Raw genomic sequence first — 18,896 nt, 5'->3', positions numbered from 1 at the left:
CTTCTTCCCATAAATAACAATTTCATTGGGAGAAAATGGCCTATAAAATCAGATTTAAAGAGCAAAGTCTTCGGGGGTTCTTTTATCAAAGTTTGGGATTGATGTCTGTAGACCTTGTATGTAAGCCCCATCAAAGCCAACTTTTATGGACCTATGCTCACAGCAATTGCAATTAAATTTTGGGTAAATTTATGCCAACTTTATTTGTGCCATTAAAGATTTACTGGTTGGTAGTACTGTAATTGCCTTGAATGTTCAAATACAGTGAACACAGAATTACTTGGAAAATTGTTTTACAGTCATATAAGTAATAGATGTTCTATGAACTGACAAAAATGACAGAAGAACATGACGCAAATCAACAATCCCCTGACTGAATGAACATGATTCTTTTTCACTAATAATCTCATCATATCACATTTGATATCCATCATCACAAAACTGTTGTCTTGAGACATTTCTCCACTGTGTACATGTACTTCAAAATGTTCTTACACCTTTTTGATTACATACATGTAGTACACTGTATTATACAGTGCATTCCCGTTCCCATACCAAACATGGTTAAAAGTCTTGCTAAAATAAAGGAAACATTCAAGTCCCCAAATCATCATCTTTGTATCTTTACATACATTATTGTTCAGCTATAACAAAATTCTGATAACAAAAGGAAACTGCCAATCCACAGGACTTTGTTACACTATAATGAGAGTCGCCTGTACTCTTCAGTCACATATTCAATCATCGGCTTCTTGTGGTGCAGCATAATAATTGCAAGAATTAAAAGCTTCAGACTCTTTTGTCTTCTGTACAGAATGCCTAATATCATTTCAATGCATGCTGACAAACATGTCACATAAATTCTATGTTACCAGGTACTGAGTTTTTCCATCACCCCTTTAGCACTCCCTACCATCAGACATTCATCTAATCAGTGTCTAAACAGGCTAATGGGTCTGTTTAAATTCAGCCCCATCATATTTTTCCTGATGCCGTGTGTAATAGGTTTGTCAGCCTTAATTATATACCAAAACGGATTTACACGACCCCAGACACAGAAAATGAAAATGTCTCCCCATTGTCATTTTCTGTCTCTTGGCACTTAAAAGTAGGTAGATGGTATGGTATGATAACCCTTGGAACAAATGTTGAGTTTCCACGTAATATTTCTGTTTGCGCCGCTGTAGGAAATCATACAATGTAGACTCATCAATTAAAATCTATACATTAAACACTGCCATGCCTTAATACAGTAAGATTTTTCATCTTTTAGGCAGCATGGCAATTCTGGGGACATAAGACACCTTGAATCATGAGTTGTTTTCGCAAAAGTTCTGCTACCAGCTCAAGTGCTGAAAAGCCCCTCCCCCCCCCCCCCAAAAAAAAAAAAAAAAAGACAGTTTGGAAAAAAAGTGAAAATAAGAAATAGTGGCTTTTAATTGCCGAGTTTTGTTATTGTATTTTTTTTTCAGGAACAACGTACTATGATAAAATGCAATCGGTGAGTTTATCGGTTGGATAGTAGTCTCATTTCTGGTCACCACCAACTCCCCACCCCCCCCCCCCTCAAAAAAAAGCCAAACAAATCTGGGATTAAACAAATATGAATAACAGGTTTAGAGACTTGACAAACAAAAAAGCCCCAGTCCGACCAACCGTTAGTCAAGCGACTATAGACAAGGAGACAGAGAGGTAGAGAGTGGGAGAGAAAGAGAGAGAAATGGCAGCATGTAACAAAGGCATGGTGCTAGCTTATCACAGGGCTCCCCTGCCCTAACAATACGCAACGGTTGTTTACACATACAGCGAGCTTGCAACGCACCGTGGCTTGCGGCAGCTACCGTGGGCAAAGCTACAGCACCATTCCTAGAGACTAGAATGTATGGGGCAATACCTCTGACAGGAAAAGAGGAAAGTTTTTTTTTCTGTTATTTTTGTTATTTTTCTTTATTTTTCTCATTTTTCTGCTCCCCCCCCCCCCCCAAACTCTGGGGAGAGTGTGATCTTATGCGATGGCCAGCATTTGATTTATATCTGATTATCATGTAAAATGTTTTTGAATATTTGAAAATTCTAACTTTTCTCTTCAAAATGTTTTTTCCCAATATTGTCAGTTTGTTAATTTGAATTATGAATGATGATAAGAATATCACTTTCGGCTAGAGTCAACTTCCCTTTCCAGGGATAAAACCATAAAATAAACCATGTCACATGGGTAAAACTGCTGTATATGGGAGGTTTTAGCATGTAGGTATCACATACATGTACCTCCTTTCGTTCTAGGGAACCTTGTGAATGGCACTGGCATGGTAGGGCAGCAATGGCAGTAAGGCTTCCATTTTTTTTTTCTATATTATACTATCACAGGTATAAAACATGTAAAACAGCAGTTAGGTCCCATCTCATTTGGTACCCTAGGACTCGGTAGTATGGTGGGGGTACATGCAGAGCTCTTGTCATATCCTTCTTTCCTTTCCCAGAAAAAAAGAGGGCCTATATTTCTCAAGTCTGGCAACAAAAAAGAAAACTAAAGATTGATGACATTTGGTGATCTAGATACACTTGATACACGTGTACATGTCTTTCCCATACATCTTCAGATATTGATGCTGCCTTTATCCTTGAAATCTGATTCTACTTTTCTACAAACAAAATTATGTCGCTCATATCAAAATTAAGACGAATGTTATACAAGGTACGGTGCAGTACAGTTCGCTGTTCTACTTGTAGTTGTTACACATGACATGAAATGTGAAAGGAATCGATACACGTTTTATGGTAGGCCCGACTCGACTGGCTACTACAGTGGAGTATGAACACATTAGCCTTAGGAATCCGGGTTTCTTACTCGAAAGATAGCATTTAATACAACGATGGAGAGTATTCACCAGAGTCTACGTATTCAGGTGTTAATATTTTCATGACATCGCGGCTAGCTTCAGGTCTGAGTGATAGGAAGACAGGTATAGGTATGAGGGTATGCGCTCTGCCTATGTAAACTGCAGGTGAAATGTTCGCGGAGCGATAGGCAGGCGGAATGAGATGTTCTTGCTGCTGTCGTCTCGCACCACACAACGAAAATCAGCGCCTATCGGCTCGCCAGCAGCACGGCTCGAGGCCCGAGTCTGCCGCGCATTTCTGCGAGATGCATCGGGCACCATATATGGAAGAAACCCTCAACTCTCCCTGCTCCCAAACACTAGTCCTTGGCTCGGAGACAGCGGTCGTGTCAGCTCTAGCATGGCACAAGTCGCTGCTCCTAGCTGCCTCGAAGACTACCAAATAGCTGGCATGTTTTCTATTGTGGTCCGGGCAGAGCTGCGCAGGATTGCGAAGTATGCCGCGGTATACAATAAGCCAGCTCGTGTCCACAATACACGGCCGTTCGGACCAACGTTAGATTATGCACAGAAGCGCACATACTTTACCTGCGGATTGGAGGCACAGCGGACCAGTATCGCCTCTGAATTGTGGCGTTCATCTCAGAACATCTCAAACAAACACTGGAATACGGAGCAAAATATACTATCTTAGCCTGTAACATGAATTTCAGGTGTCTCAGCTTGAAGTAAATCAATTTAGGAGTCGACCAAAACAAAATGAACTTCGAGACTCGTCCGGAAGTCCTAGCTGTCGGAAAAATGGCAAAAATGTCAAAGATGCAGGAATTTCGGAAAGACATCGTCCACCAAAACCATGTTTTAATTGTCAAAAATTTGGAAATAGAATAAACTGACCTTATTGGCAAAGGCGTTTGAGTCCAAGGCACGGGAACTTGACGGTAATGGACGGAATTCTGGCTGAAAAGATGCTTTTCAGTGAAGATTTTTCACGTTCCAGCAGACGTTCCGAAAGTATGTGAGGAATGAAGAATGGTATGAGCGCGCTGTAGCTGCTAGTCGAGAGAGACCAGCGCTGCAGGGGGTGGGGCCACGCGGACCAGACACGGGAGGGAGAATTTGATTCGCAAATCAGCCGCACCTGCGCAGCGCTCACCCTCTCGCTCTTGTATCCCTTTTGTAAAGTCGCTTTGATCTGAAGAGAGTGTCCTATTATCACTCTGCATGGTGTTTTTCTTATCGAATGGATAATCCTTTTTTTTTTGCGGTCTTTGTCTTCTAAAATGTCTGGGTCTTCAAAAAATACAAATAGAGAGAGAGAGAGAATGAAAGAGAGTGTGTGTGAAGATAGAAGTGTCAAATGGGTAAAAGAATGGAAACTGTGATGAAAGGAAGGAACGCGTGATTTCAAGCGAGTATCGAATGGAAATGGGAAACCTCAGCTTCTAGTCTGGTTGTTTGTTTTTTTCTTACATTAAAAAAAAATATGAAGAGCAAATACCTTCATCTTTTGTGTGTGTACGTGTGCATTTGGTACAAACTTCTTAGCCGGGGAGAAGTATGTTTAACTGACAATAGGCTCAGCAAAGGAAAAACAATTTTCGGATTTCTTTTTTTTTTTTTAATGCGAAACATCTGTAATTATGATATCCTTCATTTGGTGCTAATGGAAAAATTAAGTGGGAATAAAATCCTTAAAGTTTTTTTTTTATTATTATTAATATAACGATTAGCTGTGATTCTTCTCATTCAACTCAACCTCTTGATGATAATAAAAAGACTGTATTGATCTTAATAGAGGTCCTTAATATATGTAATGCAAGACTGGGCCCTGTTTTGTGAAGAGTTAAAATCGATTATATACATTGTAGTTGATTTCAACTGTAAGTCTATGGCAGCCTGTGTGGTAAGGAAATTTAAAATCAATTTTATCTTTTGATAAAACGGAGCACTCAAGGGGCCTGATTATCGACGTTAATTGAATCTACGCAAAATGAACGATTTTTTTTTTTTTTTTAACAAGCATTGCAACCTGATAGGCGATTCCCCTAACCAGAATAATTACGACTATCTTGAGAAGCTCTCTCAAATCGTTATAAGATGAGGTAAGAGGAACACCAACACGTACTTCATGAAGGATAACCGGATCTGGTTGAATTTTTGCCACTTTTGAATGTAGAGTGGTGCATTTGTGTATACACTGTAAGAATCAAACCGCAACACAAATCTCAGGTGATTCACTTGTTGCTGTTTCATTCTAAATTCTCCCAACCTCCAATGCAAACAATGGCCAACGAGAAATCGATGATCTCATCGTTTCAGACGCGTCCACTCTTATGCGGGGCTGTTATTGTTGCACCGCAACACAGGGACCGGACATTCACACTAAAATAAAACTAGACAAGAACTGCCCTAGTGAAATATCATGTCTGCGGCAAAACAAATACGCATTCTACGATTTCCTGTATACCTTTTTCTGATATGAGTAAGCTGACTGCACTTTCACTGCTTTCACTTTGCTTCCAGTTGCTGACAGTATTATCTGCTCGCGAGTTCGAATACAGCCTCCACCGCCACGGTTTCATATTGCGCCCTACCCCGTTCCCCGAAACTCCACAAAACTTGGGATATTGTTATCATACAAAGTAAACAAAATAGATCCGTTCCTCGACACAGCACTCGCGCATCATCTTCCCCAGTTCTTTTGTGCATCGCATTTGGCGGGCTGAACAAACAACTCGATCTATGTTCATCACCACCATAACGTGTACAAATGATTTTCAGGCGGCTGCGTATAGGTAGGCCTGTAATTATCTTTTTGTGTTAATATGCAGCAGAAAACCGATAGTAAAGCAGTGATCCCCTAAAATCGTAAATTTTATCCTGAAAAAAAAAAAACAACAACAACAGACAAAACACGCGATCCTGCCACTGTCCAAAGAGATAAAGAGAGGGAGGGAGAGAGAGGGAGAGAGAGAGAATAAGAAAGACAGACACACAGACACACACAGACAAAACAGACAGACAGCTAGTCGAGACAACCAGAGAAAACAGAGAGGGGAGAGCGGGTTAGGGTCAGAGGGCATGTTGACAGGTCAACTAGTCTGTTCGCCGTATTCCACTGTGTTGACTTTTGGTTCTCATACATGTCTCACTTATTTCTACTATCAAATTTTGATACATAGTAATCCATTAATAAGGAATTAGATATTCTGGAAACTGTAGCAACTATAGTCAACAAGTGACAGCATGCTATAAGGTGTCAACAAAATTCTCGACCAAACCGTAATCTTTATCAATGAATTTTAATTCCGCTCATCGGTGCTCTTGTACAGAAAATGTCTGTTGTTGAAATATAATGTCAAAATATTGCTCATCCCTGTTGACGATTTGATCAACATAAATCACGTGTTGGGATTAAGACGATTCCATTTGTGTAAATCACTTACCACCACTCAATTTGCTGTGACAAAACAGCATGAAGCTGTCGTCGACCATGGATGTAATCTCATAATCCATGAAGACATTAAACGGTAAGTACACTTTCAGTAGGTTGCAAAAATCAAAATTTACTCTAAGATAAATGTATACCAGTGACTCTTGAATCGTGCATACGAGTGTTCAATTTTTTTTTTCGAAACCAAAATGCTGCATACAAAAATGAAACATCAAGACATTTTTTCTCTATCAAAACAATCCATTCCTTAAACACTATTCTTCTTCATGTTCTTCTACAGAAGAAGAATGCAATTTCTAATGAAAGAAAAAGAATACTATATTATAATAACAAATACATTTTTCCATATCTTAACAAAATTACAGCAGAGTTACATATAATAATGTACAAAATGCACATCTTGAGGTAAAGGCAGCACGGAACAGAAAGTATACACTGGGTTGCTACAAGAGGCTATCGGTTTCTCGAGCGTTTCAAGGGGGGGGGGATGGGGAGGATGGGGGTTAACTATATAGAGGGCGCTATCACGATATGGAGAAAATCAACTGAATGCGTCATCATTTCCATATTAGTTTTGGCTGAGATGAGTGTTAGCCTTCGTGCTATAATGTAACAACGCTACATTTTGTTGCCGAGAGCTTGGGAAGGGGGAATCTAGGGAACCTCGTTGTGCATGGGATCGTACACCTACAGCAATTAATTTCTTACGCTTTCTTTAATGTAGCTTCGCAGATTTTTATTGACTCTATCGACCCCCTCTCAGTGTATTATATCGGTACAAACATGAGGTACAAAGATAACGATATAACAAACTTGTGAATACAACATGCATGAATATCGAATAGCGACAGTATTAAAAAGTATAACACGTTAAATTTCAATATAGTATATTTGCCCATCAATACGAGATGGTTGTTGCACTATCCTTATTACAAGTGTAGATCTAGCCGTAGCAATTATAACCTACAGATGATATTTCTTCTTCCAGTGCCTCAGTGGGTATATGGCATCATAGGGAGCAGTTTGGCGCGCCTCTCAGCAACTAGAAACTGCAGTTTAGGCTAATGAGTGTGTTACACCGATCTATAGCAAAACTTTCTTATCTGTAGGTTGTTCACTAACCCCTTGAGCTGTGTAGCAAATATTTGATTGCTACCCGAAATTATGCATGTTGGCATAATCATGGGGTACTAGTATATTGGTAATGATGAAAATCAGCATTTAAAGTCACGCACTATGGTTACAGGTTTTTAAATCCAAATAAGTAGCGGCGCTAGCAAACTACAGTGATGAATTTGACTATTCAAGGACGAAACTTAGGCGTAACCAGGAATAAAATCTCGATAACCTTGATTTCGTTACACTGCTAATCTGATTAATGTTCTACTCTAAAAATGAACACTTTAATCTGTTTGATTAACTTCGTGCCTGTCAACACAGGAGGGACACACGAGGGATATGCCGTTGATGCGCCAGATTGAAAATCACTCGACTTTGGCACACGGAGCAAGACGTACATAATGCAGTATATGGCTGCAGAGACAAACGAGGGTGAAGATAACTTCTTAGCTGTCTGTCGCTTCTCTTTGTATTGGACTGGCGTCTCCACTTAATACACGATTGACTATTGACTCACTAGGTATAAGACATAGTGCTCCTGTAGCTTTTTATAAATTATTTGTCAGCATGTCCAGTCGAAAGACGCAAAATTTAAGTCCACCCCAAACCCCTGACACCACTAAGGAACGAAGTAGATTCTAAGACAATACAATGCTCCTCGTGGAAAGTGAAGACGTCGTCATAACCAGGTTTTCCGGTGAAAATTCGTTGAGTTTGAAAGTCGAGTTTAAAAGTGCCAAGCAGTCCTAGCTATAAAGAAGCGCAGCTTTCATGTCTCACTACAGGGGTCTAGCTGCGGCAACTGTGCGCAGTCAGAGGGAGGGACGTGCCAAGATGCTCCCGCCCTTTAAACTAGCAAGACAGAAAAAGAGATCACTTGACTTCATGGCTAACTCTTGTACTCCTGTCCTGACTCACCCAGAGTTAGTTTAGTCCTCTTCTCAAAGTCCCAGACAAAATTGGTATTATTTCTCTCTCATAATCGTTGGCCCTACACTAATTTTTATGTTATTGTCAGCACCGGTTATAGACAAGTGACTAAAAACGATGTGAGGAGAATGAAATATCTAAATGATATGAATGAAACAACATTGTCAGTTATCAAAATCAACAAGTAAACTGACTCTGCCCACAAATTAATGATGCTAGGAAAGGATATTAATTGACATTAACATCATTTTCTCTTTATTTAGACTTAAGATGCGCCATTCAGTGTCTAAAAAGAAGATGGTATCATATCTTGCTATAAGTTGATTATGTTGTCCTATTTTTTTTTTCCCCGATGATTTTATTTTTCAGCTGTAATGTGTAGTATTTTAGTATCATAGCTCTTTGCATACAGGTCGCAGCAGATTATTACAAAGTCACAACATGCCTATTAAAACGATGGTGGCTTTTTTTAATGGTTTCGATTATACGTGACAACACGCAGTGCTATACTAATTCTTTTTTTTTTAAATTCTGTAGATTGTGATAACTCCCTTTGATATTAGTGGCTGGAGATCTTAGTCATTTAACAGTAGACAAAACACTTTGCATGTCCTAAAGATCAGTAGAGAAGACTGCAAAACAACAACACTCTGAAGAAGCCTCAGTGAGGAGAGAAGTGTTCTGCCAGCAGAGCGGCGCTGAATGACTCGCTTGCGGGTCAGCTGCCGCCGAACTCCCGCCATCCTCGTTGTCGAACGAACTCGCTAGGCGCCCGTGCGCACAGTTGGAAGGACTGTACTGATGCATAATAACAAATACGAGAATCAAAGTTTCCCTCGTTAAAAACACTCATGCAAATTTACAGTTTAATATTTTTTGTCTTTTTTAATAGGTGTGACGCACATAACCATCTAACGACGCTTTACTCCAGCAAACGGACACTTCTTTCTTTTGTTAGGTGTGTGTGCATCAAAGACATATTCGTGGAGGTTTACTGAATAATGAAGATATAATGTTATAAAACTCATAGCTTTTGACAAATTAATTCAGATGCCCCCTAAATGACAAGCAGGATTTTTTTCTCGTGATCTCAATGAGTTTGCCAATATTCTGATATCCAGATGTTCTATTCTGTTCGGCAAATAAGTTTGAGCTGCCATTGTAAGCTCCGTTAGTGGTGGATTTGTCTTCTAACTCTTGTGATATTATAGGTGCGAAATTGTGATGGAAAATTGTTAAACCAAACAGCGTCCTAGTTTCTCAATGTCACCTTTAACAGAAAACAAAAAACCACCCAACATCGCCATGTAAGCAGATAGGTTTAGTCATCGATGCTCATTGATGTTCATAAAAAACATGGAAAATAAACCAAAGATATCATTGTTACTTTTTCTTGATTATATCAGTGACTTTGTATCGCGGAAGAGTCTGTTGCATACGTGGATTGGGTTTTCATTTTGTAAAGTGCGCCGACCTCTTTTGTGGCAGATACGTTCTAACATTCAAACTAGTCTATAAGAAAGAATGATAATGTGTAATAAGCTATTGTCTTTACATACAGTCAGATCGGATCACCAAATAAATAACCATTGTACTGAGTTGTCGTGTTTTGTTTTGTTTGTTTTTTTTAATCCTGAAAGTAACAAGAAATAACCACTTATTGTGTAGGCCCACACCACTTTTAAGATCGTTTTGATGAATACCCCGAACATATACAGGTTGACGATCATTATCAGTTAGGGTGTGTGCATAACCAATAATTTTCCTATGTTCTTGCACATTCTTATAGTTCTCGTCTCTTTATCAAACACAATTTATAAGTCGCACAGTGCATCTCGTTTGTGTCTTAAGCTGTTCAAAATACAGCAAAGTTATTATCGGCATACACAACAGTCATGTCTACTCCGGAATCACCCCGGTAGTGTCCCCCAGATGTATGATAATATCTTGGTATACGGCGATATTATAATACTTAAAAACATAAAGTATAAATGATACTGACAAACGGCAGTAACTGTTCTGACTTTAAAAGAACTATATGGTACAAAATCAATCATGATATTAACAATAACAATGATGCAAATATGTGAAGAGATTACAATAGCAACATGGGTAATAATGTTGACGCTTTGATTCTTAAGAATAAAACAGTAATCATAACAATAATATATTGTTATAGTGGGATACACATATCTACTACTATAACGCCGATATAACACTACGCTGTACTATCTGCTGCTGCGAACTGTTGATTATGATAATGATACTGGTGATAGGGAAGATAATTATTTAGATAAATTATACATTTGCAAGAATAACGAGTTACAGGGCTCTATATCACTTACTATCAATAGTATGAATTTTCTGACATCTGCAGCTATCATTTAGATATCATTCGAGAGGGGACTGAATCTACATTTTTTCATTTTTTTTTTCATGACAATGATATTGTCATTACACATTCCCGACACTCCGAAAAAATATCAGCAAATTAACAAGAACAAGAATAATAATAATAACAACAACAACAACAACAACAACAACAACAACAACGACGACGACGACGACGACGACGACGGCGACGACGACAAAGTAAACCCACAGGACGCCAATACCGTCTTTAACTTGTATCAAAATAATATGGTCCTGAGTGTTAGATTATCAGTGTAAATAAATGAGGGTCAAGGGCTCTCTGTTAAGCGGTATAATGAAGAAAGGCCTGTAATAGAACAGGATGTCAAGTTAAAACTGTCATTCACACGCGGTGGAAGCTTATACAAATCGTTGGCATTTTCTGTATTTTGTATACTGCGTTTGTGTCACCATTTTTGAAATACAACGTTGAGGGATTTTATCACTTGTAAATTACACGTTTGCCTTCAGCATTTGCACATTATCGAGTCGGACATGCAGAGAGGGAGGGATAGAGAGATGGAGAGAGAGAGAGGGAGAGAGAGAGTACGAGGAAGAAGAAGAGGAGGAGGAAGGAGAGAGGGAGAGAGAGAGGCAAAACTTAGCCACGCGTTGACAGTGAGAACACTCCCGTCGGTGTAAACGTAGCAAGATCCCCTGAATCACGGCTTGTTCAGGAAGTCGCGGAATGTGAATTAATTAAGATGACACCATCCACCATCCAGGGCCCATCCTGCTGCCCAGGTGCACTAGCCTAGCTTCCAGGCCATTCTGCAACGAACTGTTTGCTATATCAGAGGTATAGTTGGAACAACTCACACCCACAGTTCCTCTATGTTTTGTCGTTGCGTCCACCCACCAACTTAACATATCATTCAGTGCTTCAAACTGCAGTTGTGTTTTAAAGGGAGAAGCCTCTTCCCAAGCTGAAACATTAATTTGCTGGACTTTGACTACTCAAAACCCAAAGAGAAATGTGGATTGAGTGAAAGCAGCAACGTTAGTAGAGCACATCAGTGAAAGTTTGAGAAAACCACTGGATTAGGGGACTATTTGAGTTTCTGACATCATGTGTAGAAAACAATGTAAAGAAAATATAAAGAACATTCAACATGCTTTCACTTTTGCAGCGTATACATGAAAGAGCATTTCACCAACGATTTTCAGAAAGCAGGCGGAATGATTACTACTCTTAACATAATGTCACTATCAAGTTGATGGAAAGTGTAATTTTCATGAAAAATATACATTTTTGTGGAATTTTCTTTATGTTCTCTTTATATTGTTGTCCACACATGACGTCATGAACTCCAGTAGTCTCCTTATCCAGTCATTACAGCACCAAAACTTAAAAGAATAATAACTTTTGCATATAGATTGTCCGATTTTCCTCAAACTTTCACTGATGTGTTATACACTTATGTTGCTGCTTTCACTCAATCCACATTGCTCTTTGGGTTTTGGTTTCTTTTATGGCACGAATAATATGACAGCTACACAGGCCTGAAGGCAGGCTACACACACACAGCACTGTATTCCAGGGGAAACGGATAGTGGAAACAAACGGATACTTATCAGCACCAACAACAAGAGCGAACGAAGGGCAGCATTGACTAGAACTGGCACGTTACAGGCACTTAGCGCAGATCACTTCCCGTTACTGTCCGCTGTATGGAGAACGTCAGCCGGGTGCGTCAGATGACGTTTGGTTTCTGCTGCCAGTGCACAACGAAACACCATTTGTTCAATCTCTCTCTTGCGGGCAATATTATACTAGTAGTTTTGTCACCAATAAATGAATGATTCTGCATGCAACCAAGAAGTTAATAAAGAAGCTGAAATCTTAAGTACGACTGCTGTCCCGCGGCGAGCACATAATCATGCGAAATATGCTCACGTTGGAACGATTTCCCTTAAAGCAGATAAAGAGATTTCATATCAGAAAAGATCAAGGAGGTTGTCTGCATGAATATTATACTTCCTCTTTACAACGGACAAACAAAATAAACACAAAATTTGAAGAGAAACTCTTTAACGCACCCCAAACACACACAAACATAAATAAACAAACAAGCATATGAGATCATTTGGACTTAGCGGGATGAACAGCAAAACTAAATGCTTGGAGATTTCCTAATGAAGCAGCCCATCACCGAGCGAGCTAAGATAGGATAATAAAGATTGCTGTATCTAACCAAATTACCATTAACCCCTCCCCCGCTCCCCACCACCCCCCCCCCCTCAAAAAAAAAAAAAAAAAAAAACAGAAGGCAAAGTTGTGGAATTAAGATTCGAACCCAGCACCGTTTTATTATCAATCAAAGCGTGCAAACCTTTTACCGCGACTCGTCCTCCCAGCGTGGGCCCAAAGTCTATTGATCCCAGCATTGAGATTGTCATGTCTTCAAAAATGAATCATCAACCAGAATGTTGAGAGGTGTGCTTTAAGAGGCAAAGATTTTTATGAGGATAGTATTATAATCATACTTAAAAATATGTCCAACAAAATAGGTATAGCCCCCACCCCAATCAAAATGACATTGTTTCTTTTTTTCTAACGAAAACTTTAATTAGTATAGAAAGTAACATTTGGCGTGGGTGTTTTTTTACTCTTATTGACTACCTTAAGTGTGAAAATGAGAATGATTTGTTGTGTCATGCATGAGTGAGCACACATTGAACACAAGATGATCACTTTTCAAATGTCACAAAAGCCATTAAATTGGAGTCTGTGAAGCGAGTTACACGTTTAGTGCTAAAATCAACAAGTCGACAGTATATAAGGCAAATGATTTCATGCAATCTTGACAATAGGTCTACGGTTAGCATTTCTTGCTTCACATTTAAAAGAAACCAAAACTCAATTATAAATATTGGCATAGTGAAAGTAGCAGCATTAGTAGAACATAATCATTGAAAGATATAGGAAAATCGTACAAGCAATTCAAAAGTTTGTGGTTGCTGTTTTTTTTTTCGATGCCGTCATCGCTGGAAAAGGAGACGACTATACAGTTTATGACGTCATTATGGACAATAACACAAAGAAAACATAAGGAGAATTCCACAAAATTTAATTTTCACGAAAAGTACACATTTTATTGACTTGTTACTGACGTATGTTCAGGGTAATATTATTCCCCCTGCTTTCTGAAAGAGGGAAGTCAAGTGCTCTTTCATCATGCTAGAAAAGGGAAAATAATGTTGTTAATCTTTTTTACATTTTCCATAAATATTGTTGTCCACCCCCTTGACTTTTGAAAAATTATCGTTTTGTCTGTAATGTGTGTTCACTTATACATGTCTAAACATATCGTCCTCATTTCTACGAAGAAGTTTGTCAATAGCCACTGGCAAAACGCCGCGAATTTTACTTCGAGAACTCATCAAGAAGTTTCTAGGAGTTTCAGTCCTCCTTTAGTTCTCAAAGGTTGGGTCACTTGTGCGCATGCACAACAAAGAAGAAAGCCGCACGCGCGCCGTCCGAAAGCTAAGGATTGTGACGTAACAATGCGCACTCTTACATCCCAATTACTAGTAGCGCGCGCTTCGGAGGCGCCGCCCTCTAACAGGTGGTAGACTGGTCATGTGACAAACTTCGAGAAGATCGATTGTCGGGGGTTCGGGAAATTTTCCTTGTTTGAGTGGGGAATTTCGCGAAAAATTTTGCTAAAACTTTTTCGTGTTAAAAAGTTAGGCCTTTTAAATGAAGGTGGGGGTACTGTTTGTAACTATATATGATTATATATACGTATTCAGCGTATTTGTTCATTTTTTTTTTTTTGCATGAATACACTGTATATCAGAAAAACTGATATTTCACACAAAAGAGCTCCTAAATCGTGAGAAGTGTTAGTTTGCATTTCGTATGAAACATAGATTAAAACATAAGTCTGTGTGAATATACGTGTGTATGTTTTGTGTATATCCACGTTTATGGGACAGAAACCCATTTTCTGTCGGTTACAGTTCGTTACTTAGAAGGTTCGTTATTCCGAAATTTCGTTAGTTCCTAAATAGGGTTCGTTACTCCGAAGATTCGTTAATCCCAAAATGAAAAAAAAAAAAATGTAATTCTGAATGTTTCTCAGCAAGCACTTTTTTTTTTTCATTTTCGGATCAGCGAATCTTATTTCATTTTCGGATTTAAGATCTAGGTGTAGGGAATTTGTGTGTTTCGGAATAACGAACCTTCGGAATATAGAACCTTTGCCGTAATTAATTTCCTTTTTTGATCAACAAGTCTTCGATATAACGAACATCACCCATTGTCCGAGTGCTAAGGACGAATGTATCTTATTTTATTTTCGGATTAACGAAACATATTGCATTTTCGGATTAAGGAACACCTATAGGTATAGGGAATTCGTGTGTTTCGGAACATCGAACCTTTGCCGATATCAATTTCGTTTTCGTAGCAACGAGCCTTCGGAATAACAAACATCACCTATAGTTGACGTGCAAAGGAGGAGTAGCTTCAGAAGGGCCTATAGGTCTAGGCCTAAACACTATTCTGCCTCCACTCACCCTCGCCCCCACCTCCACCCCACCCCCCAAAAAAGCTTAAAAAACACAAAACACACACACACACACACACACACAAACAAAGCTCAGGATCGACGCTCCTGATTTGCACAAAATGTCTGTTACTTGCATCACAATTACTATAGCAAATTTTGTTTATGTCTTGTCCGATTAAAATGAAACATTAAAGTTTCGCTTGCTAAATTTTATTCCATTATGTTTACTTGAAAGTGAAGTGCTTAAGCATTGCGTTGACATTCCCTCCCCCCCCAAAAAAAAAAAAAAAATTTGAAAAAAAAAAGGTTATGAAGAGAAATTCATAGAGAGAAAGACAGGGGAGAGAGAGAGAGAGTGTGTGTGTGTGTGTGTGTGTGTGGGCTGGTGTTGGTCGATAAATAATGTGGTTCCATTATTTATTATTTTACAATTTTGCTGTATAATTCATTTGAATGATTATTAAGATTAATGTTAGAAGAGTTGAATCATCATTGTTAAATTTAAGAAATTTTTGAGAGCATAGGGGAAATAACTGTTTGTAAATTGATAATTGTCAATGACAATGTAATTTTTGTTATTTCATTATATACAGCAATAGCAAATTTGCTATTATGATCACAAATGTATATTTCAGTTATTTCATTTGTAGCAAATGAAATTGTCATTTTTTGTACTACTTTGAATGGAACAGAATAAATATTGTTGAAAAAAAGTGTGTGTGTGTGTGTGTGTGTGTGTGTGTGTAGGAGGGGGTGGGTGATCCTGACTTTTGATCTCTGACCTTTGATCTCATTATCAAGAATAATTTACGCGTTTTAGATTTAAAGGGCTTATACTGCGACATGAATATCTAATTGGGGGTATAGTTCGCGCCATTAAAGGGAAATGTTTACGCATGGGAGTATCGATGAATGAATATTTCGACGAAGGGAACGACAAACCTACTTATGACATGACTTCATGTGGCGGACCAATTAAAATCCACTCAAGCTGCCCTGCTAAGCAGATGTCAGTGAATCTCTATATAGGATGTAACTTGAGCTGGAGATACGTGGCGCCAGTATTGAGGCGCCAAGTGTTACATCGCTATCCCAACTGTTATGCAAACATGGCTGCCTACTTTCTCGCTATTACCTGGTGAGTATTTACTATATTGTCTTCATCAGTCAAGTCAGTCACGCAACGAGGGTGATAATATTAGCAACACGAGAGACCCAGTCGAGCGCTGGTCCGTTACTCTGTATAATAGTGCTGGAGAGTATGACGTTAGTCAAAACAGATTTTGTTTTTCTTGTTGTTGTTGTTTTTTCTGATGTAAAGATGCAACGTTTGTTTTTAAAATGTCGAACTTAACATTTTTCATGCGCAATCTCTGAGAATGTGCGTTAGTTATTCTTTGACAAGATGTGAATGCCGTCTATATCATCAACTCAAAATGATAAGATTTGTTCTGAAAGTCTGCATGTTTGCTTCTCTGGTTAATGCCATGTTATTATCCATTTCGTTTATTTAAATTAATACCATTGTAACGGACAGAAGTGGTAAGACTCTTGGGATCGCCATGGTCATAAACTTTGAGGATACGTATCTATTCCAAACGTTTATATACACTGATGTAATTTGCTTGTAATATTTATGTCGTGTCTACTTGAGAATGACCAAAAAAAAAAAAAGCTACAAAAAGCAAAGTTATTGAAGTGAGTATAGATCTAAAACCAGTATGTACGGATAGTTGCATAAACTCGTCAGAAAATGTACTGTTCAAGCTGTATAGTGAAATAAGAGAGTGTAGCAAAAACAGACGAACAGTCGGGAAGATTTATTAAAATAAACGATATCAACAAAATAATGACATTTTCCATGTTATCTCAGAGCAGTGAAAATGATATGATATTGTAAGATAAGATTAAGTAGAGTAAATATAAATCCAAAGATTCAGACAAGGCAAATGGATCTATAAACTCAGAAACATATAAACGATTAACATTACCAATACTGACTTTTATATACTATGATTTCCTCATCGCTGGTTAAACCTAACTTACTCAAAAATACTTGCCAAAGTTGTTGTCATTGTTTTTTGCGGCTTTCCTGACTAATACCGACTTTCCTGACTAAATACCGGAACAATCTACTTACATCTGATTCAAAATGCAGAAGTCAAAGAAGTCAAAGAAGTCAAACAAGTTCACAATGCAGTATGCAAGATGCTATAAATATAAAGCAAATAAGCTCATCATCAAAGCCATTCTTGAGTCTTGCTGTCAATCGAATTAGTTTCCATCTCTAACCCTGACCTTAACCCGGACTCTACTGGTTCACTCTGATATTCAATTTGGTTCAAGGTTAATCGCCCTCGATGCAAAAAAAGAATACGCCACCAATCGGCGTTTAGTTCCTAAAGCATTCGGATTTGGAGGGCGGCACGAGAAACCATGGCTGGCTGGTTGCGAGTGGATGAATAATTCAACAAGGTTTCGAGATGGGCAGGGCATTCCGTGGAACAAAACCAGTAATAAAACCAAATGCACGAGTCTACATGATTGAGCCTGTCATTGACATTCGTGATCCTGTTTATGATATTGTCACAGCCATAATGTAAGCTCCCGTATAGAGAAGAAGTTCCCTGTCCGTGAGTCTGTGAATATTGTGCCTTATAATAAACTCATGATCTTCTCGCTGAATCCTACCGGATTTAGGGAGGGATCATCAAGAAGCGAATATGGGGCATCTGTCCCCCTTTCAAGGTGGGTTTGTGATACCCCACTTAACAATGGTCTAATTATGGACGACTGATGTGACGCAAGTCGCTCACGTTCTCTTCCCCTTAGCATCGTGTTTATAAAATCAAAGATGAAAACAGAAAATAAAGAAGATGGAGGCTATAAATGTTGAAGGCATGATGCCAGAGATGTCTTCATCAGTTCGTCTGAGATCAGTGCAACTATTTCGACCTTTCTGACCTCTGTTTCTCTCAACCTCTCATTATACTTCTCTCTAATTTCCCTTTCTTATCCCTTCGCTGCTGATCTTCGCGTTACTAATTGTCCAGTAAAATGTGATTTTGCAACTCGGTCCATTAACACTTGAATTCCAAGCCTTTTCAAAACACTGTTGTGGGATATTACTGTTGTTGAAGTATCAGGCTGAAACTCATTTGTAGATTTGATAATGTCCAACATTATTTTAGTATACAGTACATGTATTTCCAGCACTATGGTGATGCAGTGAATAAGGCTGTATACTTTCAAACAGCAGGTCATCAGTAAGAATCCCGTTTGGTGCTTACATCCTTTGACCCGGTGTTTTACACGGGCGTTGTGATGCTCCTCTCCAACCAGGTGTATACCAAAGGGTAGCTACAACAACGCGGTTATAGGTCGTTATTCCAAAGGTTTGTTAATCCAAAATGAAATACTGTTTATTGCGAAGGGTTCGTTGAGGCGAAATGAGAAAAAAAGGGCTTGTTTTTTCCGGAGGTCTGTTCATCCCAAAAACGAAATTAAGTTTGTAATTCCGCATTTTTTTTTTTTCAGATAAACGAACATTATTTAAAGGTCCTGTGTACCTTTGGGAGCAGTGATTTAAAAAAAAAATGTTCAAGATATCACTTTTAATGC

General features: G+C 38.7%; 1 protein-coding gene across 1 annotated transcript in view; it reads right to left on the bottom strand.

The window, feature by feature from the left end:
* The window catches only part of LOC140228276 (transcriptional enhancer factor TEF-1-like), a 76,089-nt gene extending 72,230 nt beyond the window's left edge, over window positions 1-3,859 (bottom strand). The window contains exon 1 of the mRNA XM_072308501.1: window positions 3,738-3,859. The gene's annotated coding sequence lies outside the window, so the exon portion shown is untranslated. The remainder of the gene's footprint in view (window positions 1-3,737) is intronic.
* Between the last annotated feature and the right edge of the window lie 15,037 nt (window positions 3,860-18,896).

Source organism: Diadema setosum, chromosome 5 (genome assembly GCF_964275005.1).
Source record: "Diadema setosum chromosome 5, eeDiaSeto1, whole genome shotgun sequence".
NCBI lineage: Eukaryota > Metazoa > Echinodermata > Echinoidea > Diadematoida > Diadematidae > Diadema > Diadema setosum.
This window is presented reverse-complemented; position numbering and strand designations above follow the sequence as displayed.